The sequence below is a fragment of the Anser anser genome (genome assembly GCF_964211835.1).
Source record: "Anser anser genome assembly, chromosome: 6".
Lineage (NCBI taxonomy): Eukaryota > Metazoa > Chordata > Aves > Anseriformes > Anatidae > Anser > Anser anser.
Genome location: NC_139726.1, coordinates 4869271 through 4884804, shown reverse-complemented (window position 1 = coordinate 4884804; position 15534 = coordinate 4869271). Strand labels below are relative to the sequence as shown.

Genomic DNA, 15534 nt, shown 5'->3' with positions numbered 1-15534 from the left:
AGGACTTACGGGCACAAGTATCATTAAATACTTTGAATATTTTAACGTTGGCTCTCACCAGTTTTGCACACTAGACTACTTGATATGTTTTGGGTGAGACTCGCCCATGGGCCCCATGCATTTAGAAAGCTGACGACTTCGTGGGGAGTGCCAGTGGGGAGCTGCAGCCACGGCTTGTCCTCTGCATCATGGTTTTGCATCTCTTCTCTGCCTCCTGTCCACTGCTGGTGATATTTCTTGTAGGCGGGACTCACCCAGGGCTTTGTTTCTCCTTTTTCTCTTTTTATGTCAAGGATATCCTCATTTTTCTAACCGGAGCCATTTACTAACAAATAGCTTGTGTTTCTCTGAGAGCCCTCGGTGTCCTCTTGTGCTGTTATGCCCTGTCCTGCCTCAAAGCCTTTGTAATTTTGCTTTGTGTCTTTGGGCACCCAGGTGAACCATGGCAAATGTGTGTTGATATAGCAGGACTAATCCGGTCCTGGAATTTTGTGGATAAATGCATTAGTAAAATAGTGGATATGCTTAGGGCAGAAATAGAAGTGATTGGTCTCACCAGTTTGTAGGGAAAGGACACAGTTACTGTGACCTTTTATTGCATTATTATTTGCAAGACTTGCTTTGGGAAACACATCTTTTTTTTTTTTTTTTTTTTGAGGAATAAGTGAAAAAGTGTGCTTAAAAAGCACACCAAATAGTAATAAATGTCATGCTGCATTTTGTAAATATATATATTTTTTCCTGTATTGCTTTCTATCCCTACACACTAAAATTTTGCTGATGTTTTTTGGGTCAGGGCGAGCATAAAGGTGTTTCTGTGAATCCTAAAACTTCTGCACATGTTAGGATTGTGTTATAAAGCAAAATGTGATGTAAGTGGCCCACACACACTTGGTGAAACTCCTGGAGAGCACTGTATCTTGCTTTTCTCCTACCTGCTTGGATCTTTTCTATTGTGCCCTGGTAATGTCAGAATAGTTTGTACAGCCACTATTTTATACCTTTGTGAACAAGGTCTTTTATCTAATAAAAGCACTTCAGTAGAATACGTTACTTCTGAGAAACAATAAATAACATTTTTGATGCACCTTAAAAAAAAATTCAGCGTGTGTCCCAGTTAGATATATTTAATACACCTCTTTGATAGCAAAACAAAAGAACCGTGTGAGCAAGCCATGTTGCAGATATATTGCCATTGTTCCTGCAGGGTAGGTGATTGTAATCTTTTATAGTAAATTTAAAAAAAATGAACTGCACCAATAAATTTCATGTTTTACAATGAACACACTCAACATGTTAATCTTTTATACAGTCATTGTCCAGAAGAAATATACACGGTGGACAGTTAAGACGCCCCTGTACGGCACCAGGGCAATATGCCTTCTATTTCAAATTAGGGTAGCCAGGCAGTTTTATTCTTTAAGGCTGCTGTAAAACCTTATCTAAATGAAAGATATTAAATGGTGAAGTTACATAAAGGTATATTTCATTACAGTGTTACTGGAAGGTGATTCTGTTTTTTAACCCTTCAAGTATTTCTGAGGGTTTAGTATAAAGCTAAGGAATTTGTACTGGCCGAACAAGCCTTGCACATTTATGGCTTAATTGAAGATAATTGGCCTGGCCATCGAAGTGTTGACCTCAACATTCCAAGCTCGTGACATATAAAGGTTAACTATCACTTCCAGTAAAACCTTCCCGAGGAATTTAAAAGTTGCAATGCAAAGTTTGAAAAGACATCTAATTTTCTTGCTGACTGCAATTTTGCTATTTTTAATTTAAAATTAATCTGGCATCTGATTATATTTATAACATGTGTGCCCTGACCAAAAATTATTAAAGCACTTAATGTTACTTTAATAACTGCATAGATTTTTGGTGTTTTTTTTTTTTTCTCCCCCTTTCTCAAAATGGTTACTGAATTGTTAAAGCTATCTGTGTAGCATAATTACTGTGAAAATGAATAGGAAAATATGGATATTCTTCTATTAAAAAAAATGTTTAATCTGCTTATGGAACAAAGAAAATTAAAATAACCAATATTCAAAATAAGCAATGGGATATTCATAAATATTTAACATTGCTACCTCAAAACCATATACTATGATTTAATGGCAATACTTGTATGACATACTTTATTTTGTGGGCTGCTCTAATAAATACTATGACTGAGTTAACTCTGAGCCGGGGTTAGGTTGAACTTGGATCCTGTAGGTAAACTGTATCAAAAAACTAACACTGCATCTTCCAGTCACAGGTTTGCCATGGGGACACATTGGATTTTCTAGTGCTGTATGTACCACCCAGAAGCGCTATATATTAACTTGTATCACGTTTCTATAAGAAAACAAGATTTTTAGGTATTTATGACTAAGCTGTAAAGCTTGTTTCTGAGTGAAATGCAGGGACTTTCATCTTATCTAACAAGTTTGCCTCTCCCGTCTTCAGACAGAACCAATTTGTTCAATTACATTGTGTGGTGTTTGCGCTGCAGTTAATAGTTACAAACACATGAAAGATTGCACAGGTAATAATTGCACTGGACATATGTCCATACAATATGGGCATATATGCTACTTCAGATGCGGATGAATCAGGCTGTAATTTCGCAGCTAGTTTGAACAGGTCCAAGTACAGATTAGCATTGCATATATCATCCCTTCTTCCCTAATTCTGTCTGTGTAAAACCTCTACTCCTCTCCCACATGAGCCAACAGTTCTGCTTGAGTGACATTATAGTGAGCTGGAGCAGGAGCGGATATGGCTGAAAATGAAGATAGATTTTTTTTTAAAAAAAGAGAGTGAAAAGAAAACAAAAATTCAACCACATGAATACCAGTGCTGGCACGCGGGAGAGGGACTGGACTCATGTGGCCAAGACAAGAGAGGATCTTAAACCAGATATAAAACTGTGTTCAATTTTATTTCTTTTTCACAGCAAGGCCAAAAACTTCATTTCAAGGGAAACGGGGAAGGATTTGCTCTATTTTCCCAATGGCATGTACTGTTCATCTTCAGTTTTTACTGTGTTATGAGCTGCCAGGGGTCATTTATAGCCACATGAATAATTAGAAAATGTTCTTATGCAGGTGGATGTGTTCTATGCTAATCACATTTGTCCTTCTAAGGTCAGAGGAAAAAGTGGAGGAGAAAATGCAATTTTTCACAACACACTGTTAATTACTGTAGCATCTGATTTCAGGGACTTTTAAATCCAAACACCCCTTCTTACTCAGACTTGGTAATAAAGAAGTGACTTTGAAAGAAAAACTTTAATTTTCTGCACACACATGTGGCTGTTCCCATCATGACTCCCAGAATTCTTACATTTCCCTAATTATTGTTAGCATTCTTATTCAAGACTCATTTTATGGACCCCCATGTTACAATGCTTCATGCATGGAGCCACTGGTGGTTCCTGATGGAAACCCCTCCAGAGGCAGGAGAAGGCAACCTGGCTGCACACCTCTGCGATGCTGCGTGCTCACTCCAACCCAACCACAAACAGCACTGCCATAGCTCTCAGGAGTTTCTGACTCTGTGACTCAAATAACTGCTTTCATGAGTAGCGATTGCTATGGCTCTGAGGACTTTTAGCCGCACATTTACTTATTTATTCATTGTTTCTGTAAAGATTTCCATAAAGACAGCTTTCTGGGGCAGGAAGGGTACTACTCCAGCAGCAAAATGGCTCAGAGTTTTCCCCCTGTAGTGGGACAACATTTGAGAGGTTTTATTGGTGGCATTTATTGTCATTTTGCACTGCAGGAACTGTAAAAGATGCCTGCAGTGAATCTGAGAGCTTGGCTGGGAGGACTGGCCGTTAGCTGCAGACACTGCATCTTAGCACTGCTTTGAGAGACTTGAAAACAGTAATATTTTATGTGGGATGCAGAGCAAGATTAGATATTTACTAATAAAATGTTATGATAACCTGCAGTGAGGTGCTTTTCCAACCTACCCCGGGGACATCAAAATTATGGTGGTACCTTTTGTAAAGCTGTGATCAAGCATTTCTGTAATAAACCCTTGTTTCAGGCACTTGTAACAAAATGTAGAAGAATAAGGGGGCCCATTTTGGCTTAAGCCTGTCATTCTATAGAAATACATCAGCACGCGTGCAACCAATTTTCAAGTAGCTGACCTGCAATTTTTTTCAAAATGGGAAATGAGTTGAGAATTGTCTCAGGTGGTTATTTTATTTTCAAAGGTGGGTTAATATGTCTAACAGACTGGGGCAATTTGAGAAGCTGACCAGAGCTTCAGCACCTGTGTTAGTGCAATCACTATTTTTTTTTATTTTTTTATTTTTGGTGGTCTCATAGTGGTCACAGGAAGGCACTGGAATCCTTTTATATTAGACTCGGAACATTCCTAAAAACAGTGGAAACACATCCAGGGATGAGACCTCAGTTGAAAAGTTGTCGGGAACTTTTTCCTCCAAGGTCAGGTGAAGCTTGCTTTCTGTCAGAAACGTGCTGCCCGTGCTACTGTCAGCTGACATAATTTTTATGGGCTCTGTCATTTAGCTCTCAAAATCTCTGACTGGTGCAAATTTGTTCAGTTTATGGAGGTAGAAAGCACATTATGCCTTTACTTTCTTAAAATAAGATCACGGGATCACCTTTCCGAGTTAAAAAAACAGAGCAGGGAAAGGGGTTCATATAATCCCATTTTTTGTTTAGAGGACCCTCCAATCCCTGTTCATCACCTCTTACGCAAAAGAGGACTGAACTGCATGCAGAGCAGTGTCTGTCTTAGTTAGACACGATACCTGAGACAAGAATTCCTTCTGATGGTGTTTATTCCTTGGATTCCCTTTTGAAATTAAAGGCAATCCAGGTAATCCAGCCCCTTTAGATGTGCAGGGTGAGAAGTCGCAAGGACCTGAGACAGCCTGGAGACACGAGTTCGCCTCAGAAGCCCAAATGTGTGCAAATTCCTACCTCCGCTCTGCCTTGGACGTGCTTTTGGCACTGAGGGATTCCCGTATGATAACCCAGGATTAACAGAGAGGCAAGAAGCTCCCTTGTTGATATGTTGTGCCCAGTTCCAGCAAAGCAGCTGTGTCTGTATTTGACTCTAAGCACGTGTATTTATGTAGATTTACTGGGGCTTGCATGAGTCAAGCTGCATGCTGAAGTGTTGCGTAGAATCAGAAATACATTTCCACCAGCAGAATGGAGAAGGGAGGCTGATAATGGGGGACCTCTGGCCTTGATCTAGCCACACCTAAACTGGTGTTTCATTTTAAGTGTGAGAACAGTCCTAAAGAGTAACTCGTGAAGCCAAGGCAGGGCTCTCAGCAGCGCTGGAGGCTGGTGCAGGGGTACCAGCTCCCTGCTGGTTCTCCTGTCCTCTCATGCATTTCTGTGGTGCAGGGAAGGGAAGCGATTAAACAGGCTTGGAGCTATCTCTGATGTGCAGCAGCAGAGACACAGTGCTTGCATTTATACTTCACTCTGCATTGTTTATTAGAATAACTTTATTTGACGTATTACATTGCTATAAATGATTCTGCTTTCTGAAGAAAAAAATCTGCATTTCTACACAGATAACACTGATTTAGAATGAATTAAAATGAGCTAGAAGAAACAATATATATATGTATATCTTAAGTAGGAATAGCTTTAAAAAAAACAAACAACAACAACAAAAAACCAACAACTTCTGCATTTGATTCTTTTGCAAAACATTTAAAAAATCTGTTTTATCCTTTTGTATCATAAAACTCATTTCCTCCCTTTAATGGCTCCTCACAAAAGTCCTCAGTGCTATAAACTCTAGTTTTAGCACAGTATATTTATGTAAAATATTGCCAGCATTTTCTTTGAATCAATAAGCAATTTTCATGCCAATAGATGGTAGAATTGGTGTACTTTTTTTTGTAATTTAAAAGTAAATGGTATACTTTCTTAAAATGTGGGACAAATCACTTTTTTCCACACTGATAAAATAGCAGAAATCTTGCAAGTGAATCTCCCAGTTTCTGCTCAAACTCTCAATGGGCAGCTCTATGAGATAGCTCTTCTGCCACGAATTATTAAGTCTGTGTCAGGGAACTGAGTGATATCTAATATCAGACAATATTTTAGATTTCAGAGAGACTGCTGCATAATTAATTTCAAACTTTTTTCTTTTTTTCCCCATAGAAAATACATTTAAATCACCAAGAAGTTCATCTGTAAATATTGAGTTGATTTATTGGGGTTTGTACAAGTCAAGCTTGCCAAGCTGCCCAAGAACTCAATATTAATGTGCTCTTCTCATGTTATATGTGAGATTTATTTATTTTGCTTCCTTGATTGTTTTTATTTATTTATTTATTTTTATCTATTTATTTTTGGTTGTTTAAGATCTAAACTCCCCAGCAAGCTCAGGAAGAAGCAACGTAGAGCCTACCAGTAGAAAACACCTTAAATTTGTCTCCTCACTTGTGGCTCCTTGCAGTGAGTTGCTGCAGCCCTGAGCTGACCCATGAAGCAGCCCGGGTTTTTGCTTTTCTAGTCTACAAACACATGAACTTACTACTTGAAAAAATGAAGTTGTTTGTTTAATAGCTTTCAAATGTGCAGAGAACCTACTATGATTAACTTTGTTGGTTTGTTGCTCTTTGTTGGCATTTATGTACGCCTTGGCACATTGTTAAACTCTGTGCATTGAAGAAATGGAGATGTATAATGCAGTAGCCACCCTCTTAGGTGGTGTAGTGGTTGATTTAGGCTGCAGTGCCACAGAAAACTGAAGTCTGGACGACCCTACTTTGGACCAGCTATTTATTCTCACTATTTTCCCCATGTGAGTTCCAGCACCCCTGCAGATATATGGCTGAAAATTAACCCAGCAATTCAATATATATGGCTCCAGCTCATGATTTGGTTATAGAAGTGCTAGTGCTAGCAAAAAAAGGAGAGAACATTAACACACAATTTAGATAGAGAGAGATCAAACCTGTCAGTAGCGGCCAAACCTTGCACCAACTTAAAAGTGATTGGGGAACTGCAACCTTTTAGCTCCTTTCTTCAACCTGAGAGATGCATCTTACCTATAAAGCTTTATGGAACGGCAAGCGAAGTGCAGGGCACCACAGCATGTGTGACTTGGGCTGCAAAGAGGCATAAATAATTAGCAAATGGAGTGGGGTTTGGCATGGTTGGTTGAGTGGCACTGACCTTGAGCATCCTGAAATCTGCTCTCACCAAGGCAATTAGTGGCCGATTCAAAGGGCAGACGAAGCAGCCAGGAATCGATAAGGCGTGAGACATGCCATGGCCACTGTCCTGTTTCCTCAGACCTAGATGTTTTTCCTACTACAGAAAATGTTAACAATGTGGGAACAATTGCATTATATTCTACTTATGATATTGAATAATCACATAAGTTTGCATGATATTGCCATAGAAAGCTCTTTTGACTACAGTCTTTGATAAGGTCTGTTTAATAATTATGTCATACACTATTATTAGCAGAACATTTGAGTAATTGTAAATAGCACATCATGTCGCTACATTTTTACACCAGTAAGAATTAAAACATTTAACAGAACCGTGGGAAGTGTGAAAATAATTTTTCCTCTGAGTATAAGAAAAAAACAGACCAAGTTGTTTCAAGAATTGACTTTAATTGCAGTAAACAGCACACAGAATAAATAGCTATCCATCATTATGCCTTACATTTGTCACTATGTCAAAAATTCAGAGCATAAAAAAGGTGAAATGATTAAATAAAAGTGTGATGGTGCACAGGACATCCCACCCACTTCACAGTTTGGTGTGAAAAGGGTAAAACATTTTGCTTTGTGCTGGTAACACTGCCAACAGACATTGTAGGACCCTAAACTCCAGTCTCCATAAAGATAAGTTCAGACCACCCACCCAGGACTATTGCATGAGTTTTTCTATATCTTTGTCTGCATCTTCTTTTGCAACCATCTCACCTTCTGTTATCAGTGAGGATCACCCCAGTATCCCCTATATTGCCTTCTCTTATGGCCATCTGTGGAGGAACTCCTCTCTGAACTTGTGCTCAACACTCTGTGGGAAGAAAGCCCTTCTTCCTAGCCTGACATCTTCCACATCCCCAAGGCAGACTACTGCAGCAGGAGCTGTTATCTGCCACAGGTATCACTGCCATGCTCTGTCGCTGTGACTAAGCAGATTGCTGAGTCAAAGTGAGCAAGTTTGATAAATTTGCATTCTAACAGCAGACAAGCTAACAAATGGTAGAGGGAGAGACCTGGTGAAAGACAGAGACTGATTGTCATTCATTTGTATCAGGTGGTTAATATACTTTCTCACAAAGAGCTTTAATCAGAATATTTTAGGGTTACTTATTCAATACTGCATTTGTTTAGGAGGCATTTCTGTTAAAAGTGGAGTTATACCAGAAAGGTCTGTGGTTGCAATACGTGCAGAAGTCTAGGTCAAGTGACTCTGAAGGTTCCTGTGGTCATCCTGACCTGGCCCACAAAGGTCAGGCTCTTGCAAGGGAAAAGGCCATCTGTGAGGAGGAGAAAGTTTTCATATCCACTTCCAGGATATCCCTTACTGAGAGAGAAAAGAGTTTTGTTGTGACTTGAATATGAGGCTGGCCATGAGAAAAAAAATAATATATATATATATATATATAATGGTATAAGAAAAGTATCCCACCATGGGAACAGCTTGATTCCCTCACTGCTCCTACACCTCTGACTGTCACCAAAGAATAACAGCCCAAGCACTGTGCTGGGACGAACTTCCTAAGAAGATCCATGAGCTGGTGCTTAAGGTGCCCATAGACACATGGATGGCTTACATTGTGCCCACCAAGTATTTATCTCCTTTGTAAGAGATAAATGGTGAGTGTACCAAGCACAGGTGGAACTGACTTTATATCATGAACTGGGCGATGGCATTTCCCTAGGAGCATAAGGACCATGAGCCACATACTTTGTACCCACCCAACCTGCAAGGGCGTCCCAACAAAGCTCTCCTCCCTTTGTGTTTCTCTAAAGTTCCTGTTTGCCGACGGCCTTTCGTGCAGCCCAGGTGCATCTCCTCCCAGCTATCATCTAAACTGTCTGAATATACCAATATATATGGTCATTTGTTCAGCAATGGCTACTTGCCCAGGAAGGCTAGTGCTGAACAAACCTCGAACGCATTTTTGCAGCTTGCATTTGGAGGGCTGCCTCTGACATGGGAGATGGTGCTCTCCATGCTCTTCGTGCAGCGGCAGGGCAGCAGACGCCAGAGCCCAGCATTTCCAACCTTCCAGCTGGGTCTCATCCCCCTTTCTGTGCCCATTCCCGATGCCTCCTCCCACTCTAGGCTTTGGATATGTTCAGTTGTTTGGGAACCTAAAACTCGGGCACTACAAGTTTGATCTAAATCTTCTTACATTATATCCTAGCATGCTGTCACAAATCATTACAGTGTGTAGGAAATTCACATCTTTCCCGTTCTTGCCAAATATATTAAAACGTTTCTTTTTCAGTGTAGCTGTACATCCAAATAGTTAACAATACCCACCAGGCTTAGTATATTAAAAACCAGCAGCTGTGGCAACTTCAATGTCATTTTCTGAGTTATGCTACTTTGACTGTGTTACAAGTTCTTTAAAATATTTGGTATTTTAGTTTTAAAAGTGTGTTATGATGAAATGATCCATAAGTTAGTAGTTTTCCAAAAGCCCCTGGCTTGTGTGTGTGTGTGTCTGTGTGTGTGTGCAGAAGAATATACAAAGAATCTTGGCAAATAATTAAACATTCTAATTTGAGATAATCTTTGATTAATGAAGAAGCTGCTTTCGAATGCTCTTCTCTGGCTCTGATAATTGATCTCTAATTGTCCCCTCTAAAGGTTATATATTGCCTTTCCTCATGATTGTGTCCTCTTAATGCCTTATAACTCGGATCCAGCTATTAGCCACGTTCATTAATTCCTCTTGAAAATGCTGTGAACTTTCCAAATTGAAATAGTGCTTTATAAAACCAAATTTAGTTTTATACTAGTTGTGAGTCTCTTGAGAAAACTACACCAAGAGATGTCACAGCCATGATGTGTAAATTACTCAATTCTAAATTATTTTAGCATTATGTATAAACTATTTGAGGATGTTGGACAGAGAAAGTGTAGGAAGATAACTTAATTAAAAATAATGGCACAGGTGCTTTTTTTTTCTCTTCCTGTAAGTAAACAGGTGATGGATTTGATGTTAAGTATGTTACGCCTAAGTGGTAGATGCATTTATGCGAAAATTGGAAAACCAAAGAATTTAGGATCTGTTGAAATGTTTGTGATAATATAAAAACCCTGCTTTGTTTCAGAGGGATTTTACTTGGATCTCTAACAAGCTGGGAGAACTAAGCATATTTACTTAATTGCTTGCCTAATTGAGAGATGAGGCTTCTTCATAGCATAAGTTGTTACCTTATTTCTGGAATAAGCTGTTTTTTAACCTCATTTCTGCTTAAGAAAGAAAAAGCCTTTTAACCTCTTGTTTGGCAGGTTTCCTGTTATATAGCTTAAAGAAAATTGGCTAAACTTCTTTCTTTCTGCTACAAGATACTAAATTATGTACCCCAAATGTTGGTGTGTACCTGGTGTTTGACCACATCATTTCAGCAAAAGGCTTCCAATTACCGAGCCTACTCTCTGCTTAGCTTGATATTAAAAAATGCATATGGTACTTGCATAACCACAGATTTTTACAAATATGTCTAATTAATACAATTTGAAAATGCTTTTACTTCTTTCGCTCCTGAATTTTTCAGTCCAATTTCATTAAAGCAGAATACTTATTCATGTGCTGCTTTCCCCAATTTTGGCTTAATTGTTTCCAGTCTGTACAGCCCGGCTGTCTGGAGATGTTTATTACTGAGTAAATGTATTCTGGAAGGAGAAAGCTTGGCTAAATTGCTGGAAAGAAAAATTCTACAATCTGACCTTATCAAGACAGGATCCAGAAGGTTCTTATTTTTCATTTTGACTGGGGACTGTTAGCAAGGAAAAAACAATCCAAACAAGTTAACTAAAGTCTATCACAACAGTCATTGGAGGTGGGGAAGGAAAAAAAATGCTGTCAAGTTTATAATCCATTCTGCAGAATTGCAGAAAAAGTGTTACATATCCTGTAATGATCCAAAGCTATTTTCTTCTGGCTTTGGAAAAAATAAATTCTATTCCACACAAATGCACTTGGTATTTAGGGAACCTTTTAATATACTTTAAGTATATGATAACACAGAATGAGAGTACGGCATCAAAGTATTCAATAATATATTTTGAGTGATCTTTAGCAACTCTCCTGAGCATTTATGACTTGCTAGAGGGAAATGCACTTTTCAAAGATCATGAGCAGTCCCTACGGAGACCTGTAACCTTCCTCAGAGCAATTCACCACAAGCTGATAGGTCTCATCACAGCACAAGGGAGGCAGTCAGTTTAAAATGCTCTGGAAATGCCCTAAGAATACTAATATGAGTCCTGCGACTGCTGAGTCACTGCCTGCACCCTAAAGTTCAAGCAAAGGGTGATCTGGGGATTATAAATATTGGTAGGAAGTCAGGTATTGGCACAGATTCATTCAGACCTTGGCTGGTTTGTGGTCTGATTTGCTTCCTAATCAGTTTATTAGGTAATCAAAGGAAGATTAAATCTTCAGTCAGAGTGGGCTGAGCAGGTCGAAAGTGGGGACAGAAAGGGAAAGAAGGAGTGTATGGGTATGGAAAGGATGCTCACAGACACGAGAATGTGTGTTCAATCATCTAGCAAGAGTTTGGCACTATTGTACCCATCACACCCCCCGGATTTTTTAATACAGGGCAAAGTTTTGTCCCCACCTCCGTCCCCTTGCAGAGCAATGTCCTGTCCCTCTGACAGTGCAGTGTGGGGTGGCACCAGCCCACAGAGCTGCTGGTTTTCTCAGACTATTTGGCATTAAAATCTCTTTCAGGAATTTCAGCTTTGCCGAAATGATGTATTGTTTCAGTGTGTGCTGTTCAACCCCATTTGACTGAAAGCTGCAGAATGAGCTCGTTACTACAGAAGATGCACGAATACGTCCCCTTCCCAAGCCCCTGCCTCATTATTGTGGCCTCCCCCAGGTGTCACACCCCACTTTGCTGCCTGTCATGACCCTTTATGTACTACTGCTTCCTCTGCTGCTCCAAGGCTGTTCAGAAGAGCAGCCTTCTATTTACACCAGGCATAGCCCAGCTTTGCATCTTCAGCCCTTGGATGGTCCAGGTCTGCTCGGTGCTTCTGATTAATCAGCACCGCACTGCGTGTGGCACTCTGTTTTTTAACTGAGACAACACGCATGTAGCACAGCTTTGCTTGTTATTTTCTGACCTGTCTTTTCTTCCTGCTCCCCTCCCCGAGTCTTATTCCAGATGGTAACTTCTGCAAGAGCTTAAAAATAAAAATGAAAGTGTGAAGTACATTTGCTTTTATGGAGCTGCAAATGGGGGGCAGAGGAGGAGGGAGAATGCACCGGTATCGTTTGTCTAGCTCGGTTAAATTAATGTCCTCAGCTATTAGTCAACCTGCAGAGGTACAAAGTGCATCGTAAAGACATGGTACACAAATACTAAAAAAAATAAAAAAATAAAAAAAAATGGAAAAGAAAATAAAAGCTCTGGTATTATGGGGCACCTCGCAATCAAGTCTTGTTGTTATTTTCCCTTTGCAGCTGGTCTGTAACTGATTCCTGATTTTTTCTGAGAAGCTCTTTGACCACAGGCAGGAAATGTGCTGCAAGTAGATGCAGTTGGCAGTTGTCCTGTGGTGTCCAGACACACAGCTGGTCATTTGGTGGGTGAGGAGCTGCAGGTTAGCCAATGGCAGAAAGAGGCCCTATCTGATACAGACACCTTTACCTGCCTTTGAGAGGGCCTTGGAGAAAGAGTGGCTGGGAAAAGCACCATAAATCCACCCCTGGAGCACTGACATTTATTTTTAAGAAGGTTATGCAAAACATAGCAAGCACCTGCCATGAGAAAAGTGGGTGCCAGGTGCCCTGGTCTCCTTTCATTCTCTCCAACGCCCCCTTTGGTGCCAACCTGCTGTCCCCTTGGGAAGGGCTGACCGCAGGCCCCCTCCTGTCCCTGCCTTCGGTAGAAATGACTTGGACGGTCCTCGCTGCCCAAAGCAAACTTTAACACCAAATATTTGACAAGAGGGGGGAAAAAAAAGTGCTTATCTCTTACAAAACGTTAAGGTAGACCGTGATAAACCATTCCTTACAGCAACAGGCTTTTAAAACATCTGTGTGTGTGCATTCTGCTTGGAAATGTGGTGAAGACATCAGCAGTACAGACATCTTTTATTAGTAGCAGCTAACTCAGAGAGATACATGGAAGTTTCATTTATTCAAAGTATGTTCTCTCACTGTTGCAGTTACTGTGGAGATATCAAAGCCAGGGGGAGTTACTGTTCTTGTTTTTCTTTATGCGAAAATCACTTAACCCTGATTCCCTTATTGTCCGTCTCTGGGTATTATTATTACTAGTGCAGTGGTGGAATATTTTTACCTAAATTTTACCACAGTAAAGTAAATAATTTCTTATTTCTGTTGTTTTTTTTTGTTGTTGTTGTTTTTAGAGAGACTCCACTTTAAAAATAGATTTTAAAGGATAAATACTATGTTTAAATACTCAGACATAAGTAAAAATGGTAATTGATATAGGGTATGAAGAAAAACATTATTAGGAGCAGGTGACATAACAGGGAAAAATCTATACGTATTTTTGGAGGTGTGCCTAGCAGTCCGACTGAACAGGAAATATGGGAAATACACATAAGACATGCAAGAAGATTTCAGGAGCTCACTCTGGCCACCCAAAACGCAGGAAACACTTAGAATCAGAAAAAAAAAAAAAAAAGTCAACTCTCTGTAAGTTGAACTTCAATGGACAGGGAGAACTTTTTTCAGATTTAACCAGACGCAAAATCAACGTCACACAACTGCTGCTAATAGGCCAAATGAATGTGTTCACTGTGGGTCACTTAAAGAAGGGAAATACAAGCCTTTGGGGCCTCGGAGGGAGGAGAAAATAGCAAGTGAGAGCAGGTGTAGGCCATCCTGATCAAGCAGGCTTTAAATGTGGCCTGAGCTGAAGCACAAGCTTTTCAGGCAGAGCAGGAGTGTTGATGGGGTGGAGAGAAAGCAGAAGTGGTCAAAGAGCGGGTGAACCAAGCTCAGCGTACAGGAGACTGAAGGTTTTACGTTGTTGTTTATCAGGTTGTTGCTGTTAGGCCTGAGGTGGGGTGTATCATGCCATCCTAAGGTAAGATGGGCAGATGGCATGCTTGAAAAAATAGCTTTGGGGCTGGTTTCATGATGGCAGACAGTTTTTCTCAGCAGCTGTGTGCTGAGCAGTGCAGTGTGGGCTCCTCGGGCACAGCCTTGCCTTCTTGCTCCTGTTCTGGCTGTAGAAATTGTGGTGTTTCGTGCTCATGGGCCTCCCAGGTCACCTCGTAAGACCTGCTTTTTTCTGTTAAAGGGGATCCTTTATTGGGTTGTTTTATCGTCTTGGCAGCAGGAGTGCTGTGGCCTAGCACCACCACCATGAGCCTTCCTGACCTGATGGGCAAAGTGTCATGGCTGCCCATCTGGCATGGCATGGGTGAGCTTCAGGGCACCCTTGCTTTATTTATGGTCTTGTGTCTTGAGAAGAAACTTTAAGTTTTGCCAGGGTAACAAATGAATTTAATGCAGGCGTCAAATGTTATTGCCCTCCCATTGCTTGCCCAATAGCCATTTTGAGAGGCTGGTGTTGGGGCTGCCCTCCCCAACATCTGCTTTCTCTCCTAGCGCACTCTGAGACTCCTGCCACCTTGTGTGGCCTCATTCCTGTGTACGTTGCTCTTGCTCTGGCTTGTGGTGGTTTCTTCTCCACCTGTCACTGCTCCAGGGGAGTGGGTGCATGGGAGGACAGACCATTATGTTAGTTCTGAAACTTCATAAAACAAAAATACAAGGTGACAGGTTAGCTAATTTCTTTGAGCCTTGAATTAAAGGGCAAAGGTTTTTGTCTGTGCTTTTGAAGAGTAGGGAGGAACAGCTGGGAAGAAGGGATCAATATTCCTCCCATCATGAAAGTCCACAAAAACATAGTAAGCCTCTGCCAGCACAGCTGTTTTTCTGCTGCTACTGACAATCAAGGGTAAAAATCAAGATATTTTTCAAAGGAAAATGCGATGGGGAAGTTTGCACTCTGTTTTATTTCCAAGGGTGTGCTGAAAAGTTAGATTGTGTTTTACCTTAGTTTCACCTAAATGGCCAACAAAACAAGACACAAATATGCTTCGGGGGTGATTATGATATTGGATTCCTCTTGCCTCAATAGCTGAAGTGCCCCTACATCCTGTTTCTCTCTTCAACCAAATTCCTGGTGGTACAAAGCTTCTTGAGCAGCAGTCCAGTCCTTGCTGGTGGACTACAGGTAGTAGCAAGTCCAGAATTTCATGTGACAGTGAAAAACAGAGTAAGGATACTGCAAGAAATGATGGATTGAGGCTAGCTTTATCTGGGGCTAATAATAAGTGC

General features: G+C 40.5%; 1 protein-coding gene across 1 annotated transcript in view; it reads left to right on the top strand.

Moving 5' to 3' along the window:
- The first annotated feature begins 14039 nt into the window (after positions 1-14039).
- The window catches only part of KYNU (kynureninase), a 59887-nt gene continuing 58392 nt past the window's right edge, over positions 14040-15534 (top strand). The window contains exon 1 of the mRNA XM_083841124.1: positions 14040-14272. The gene's annotated coding sequence lies outside the window, so the exon portion shown is untranslated. The remainder of the gene's footprint in view (positions 14273-15534) is intronic.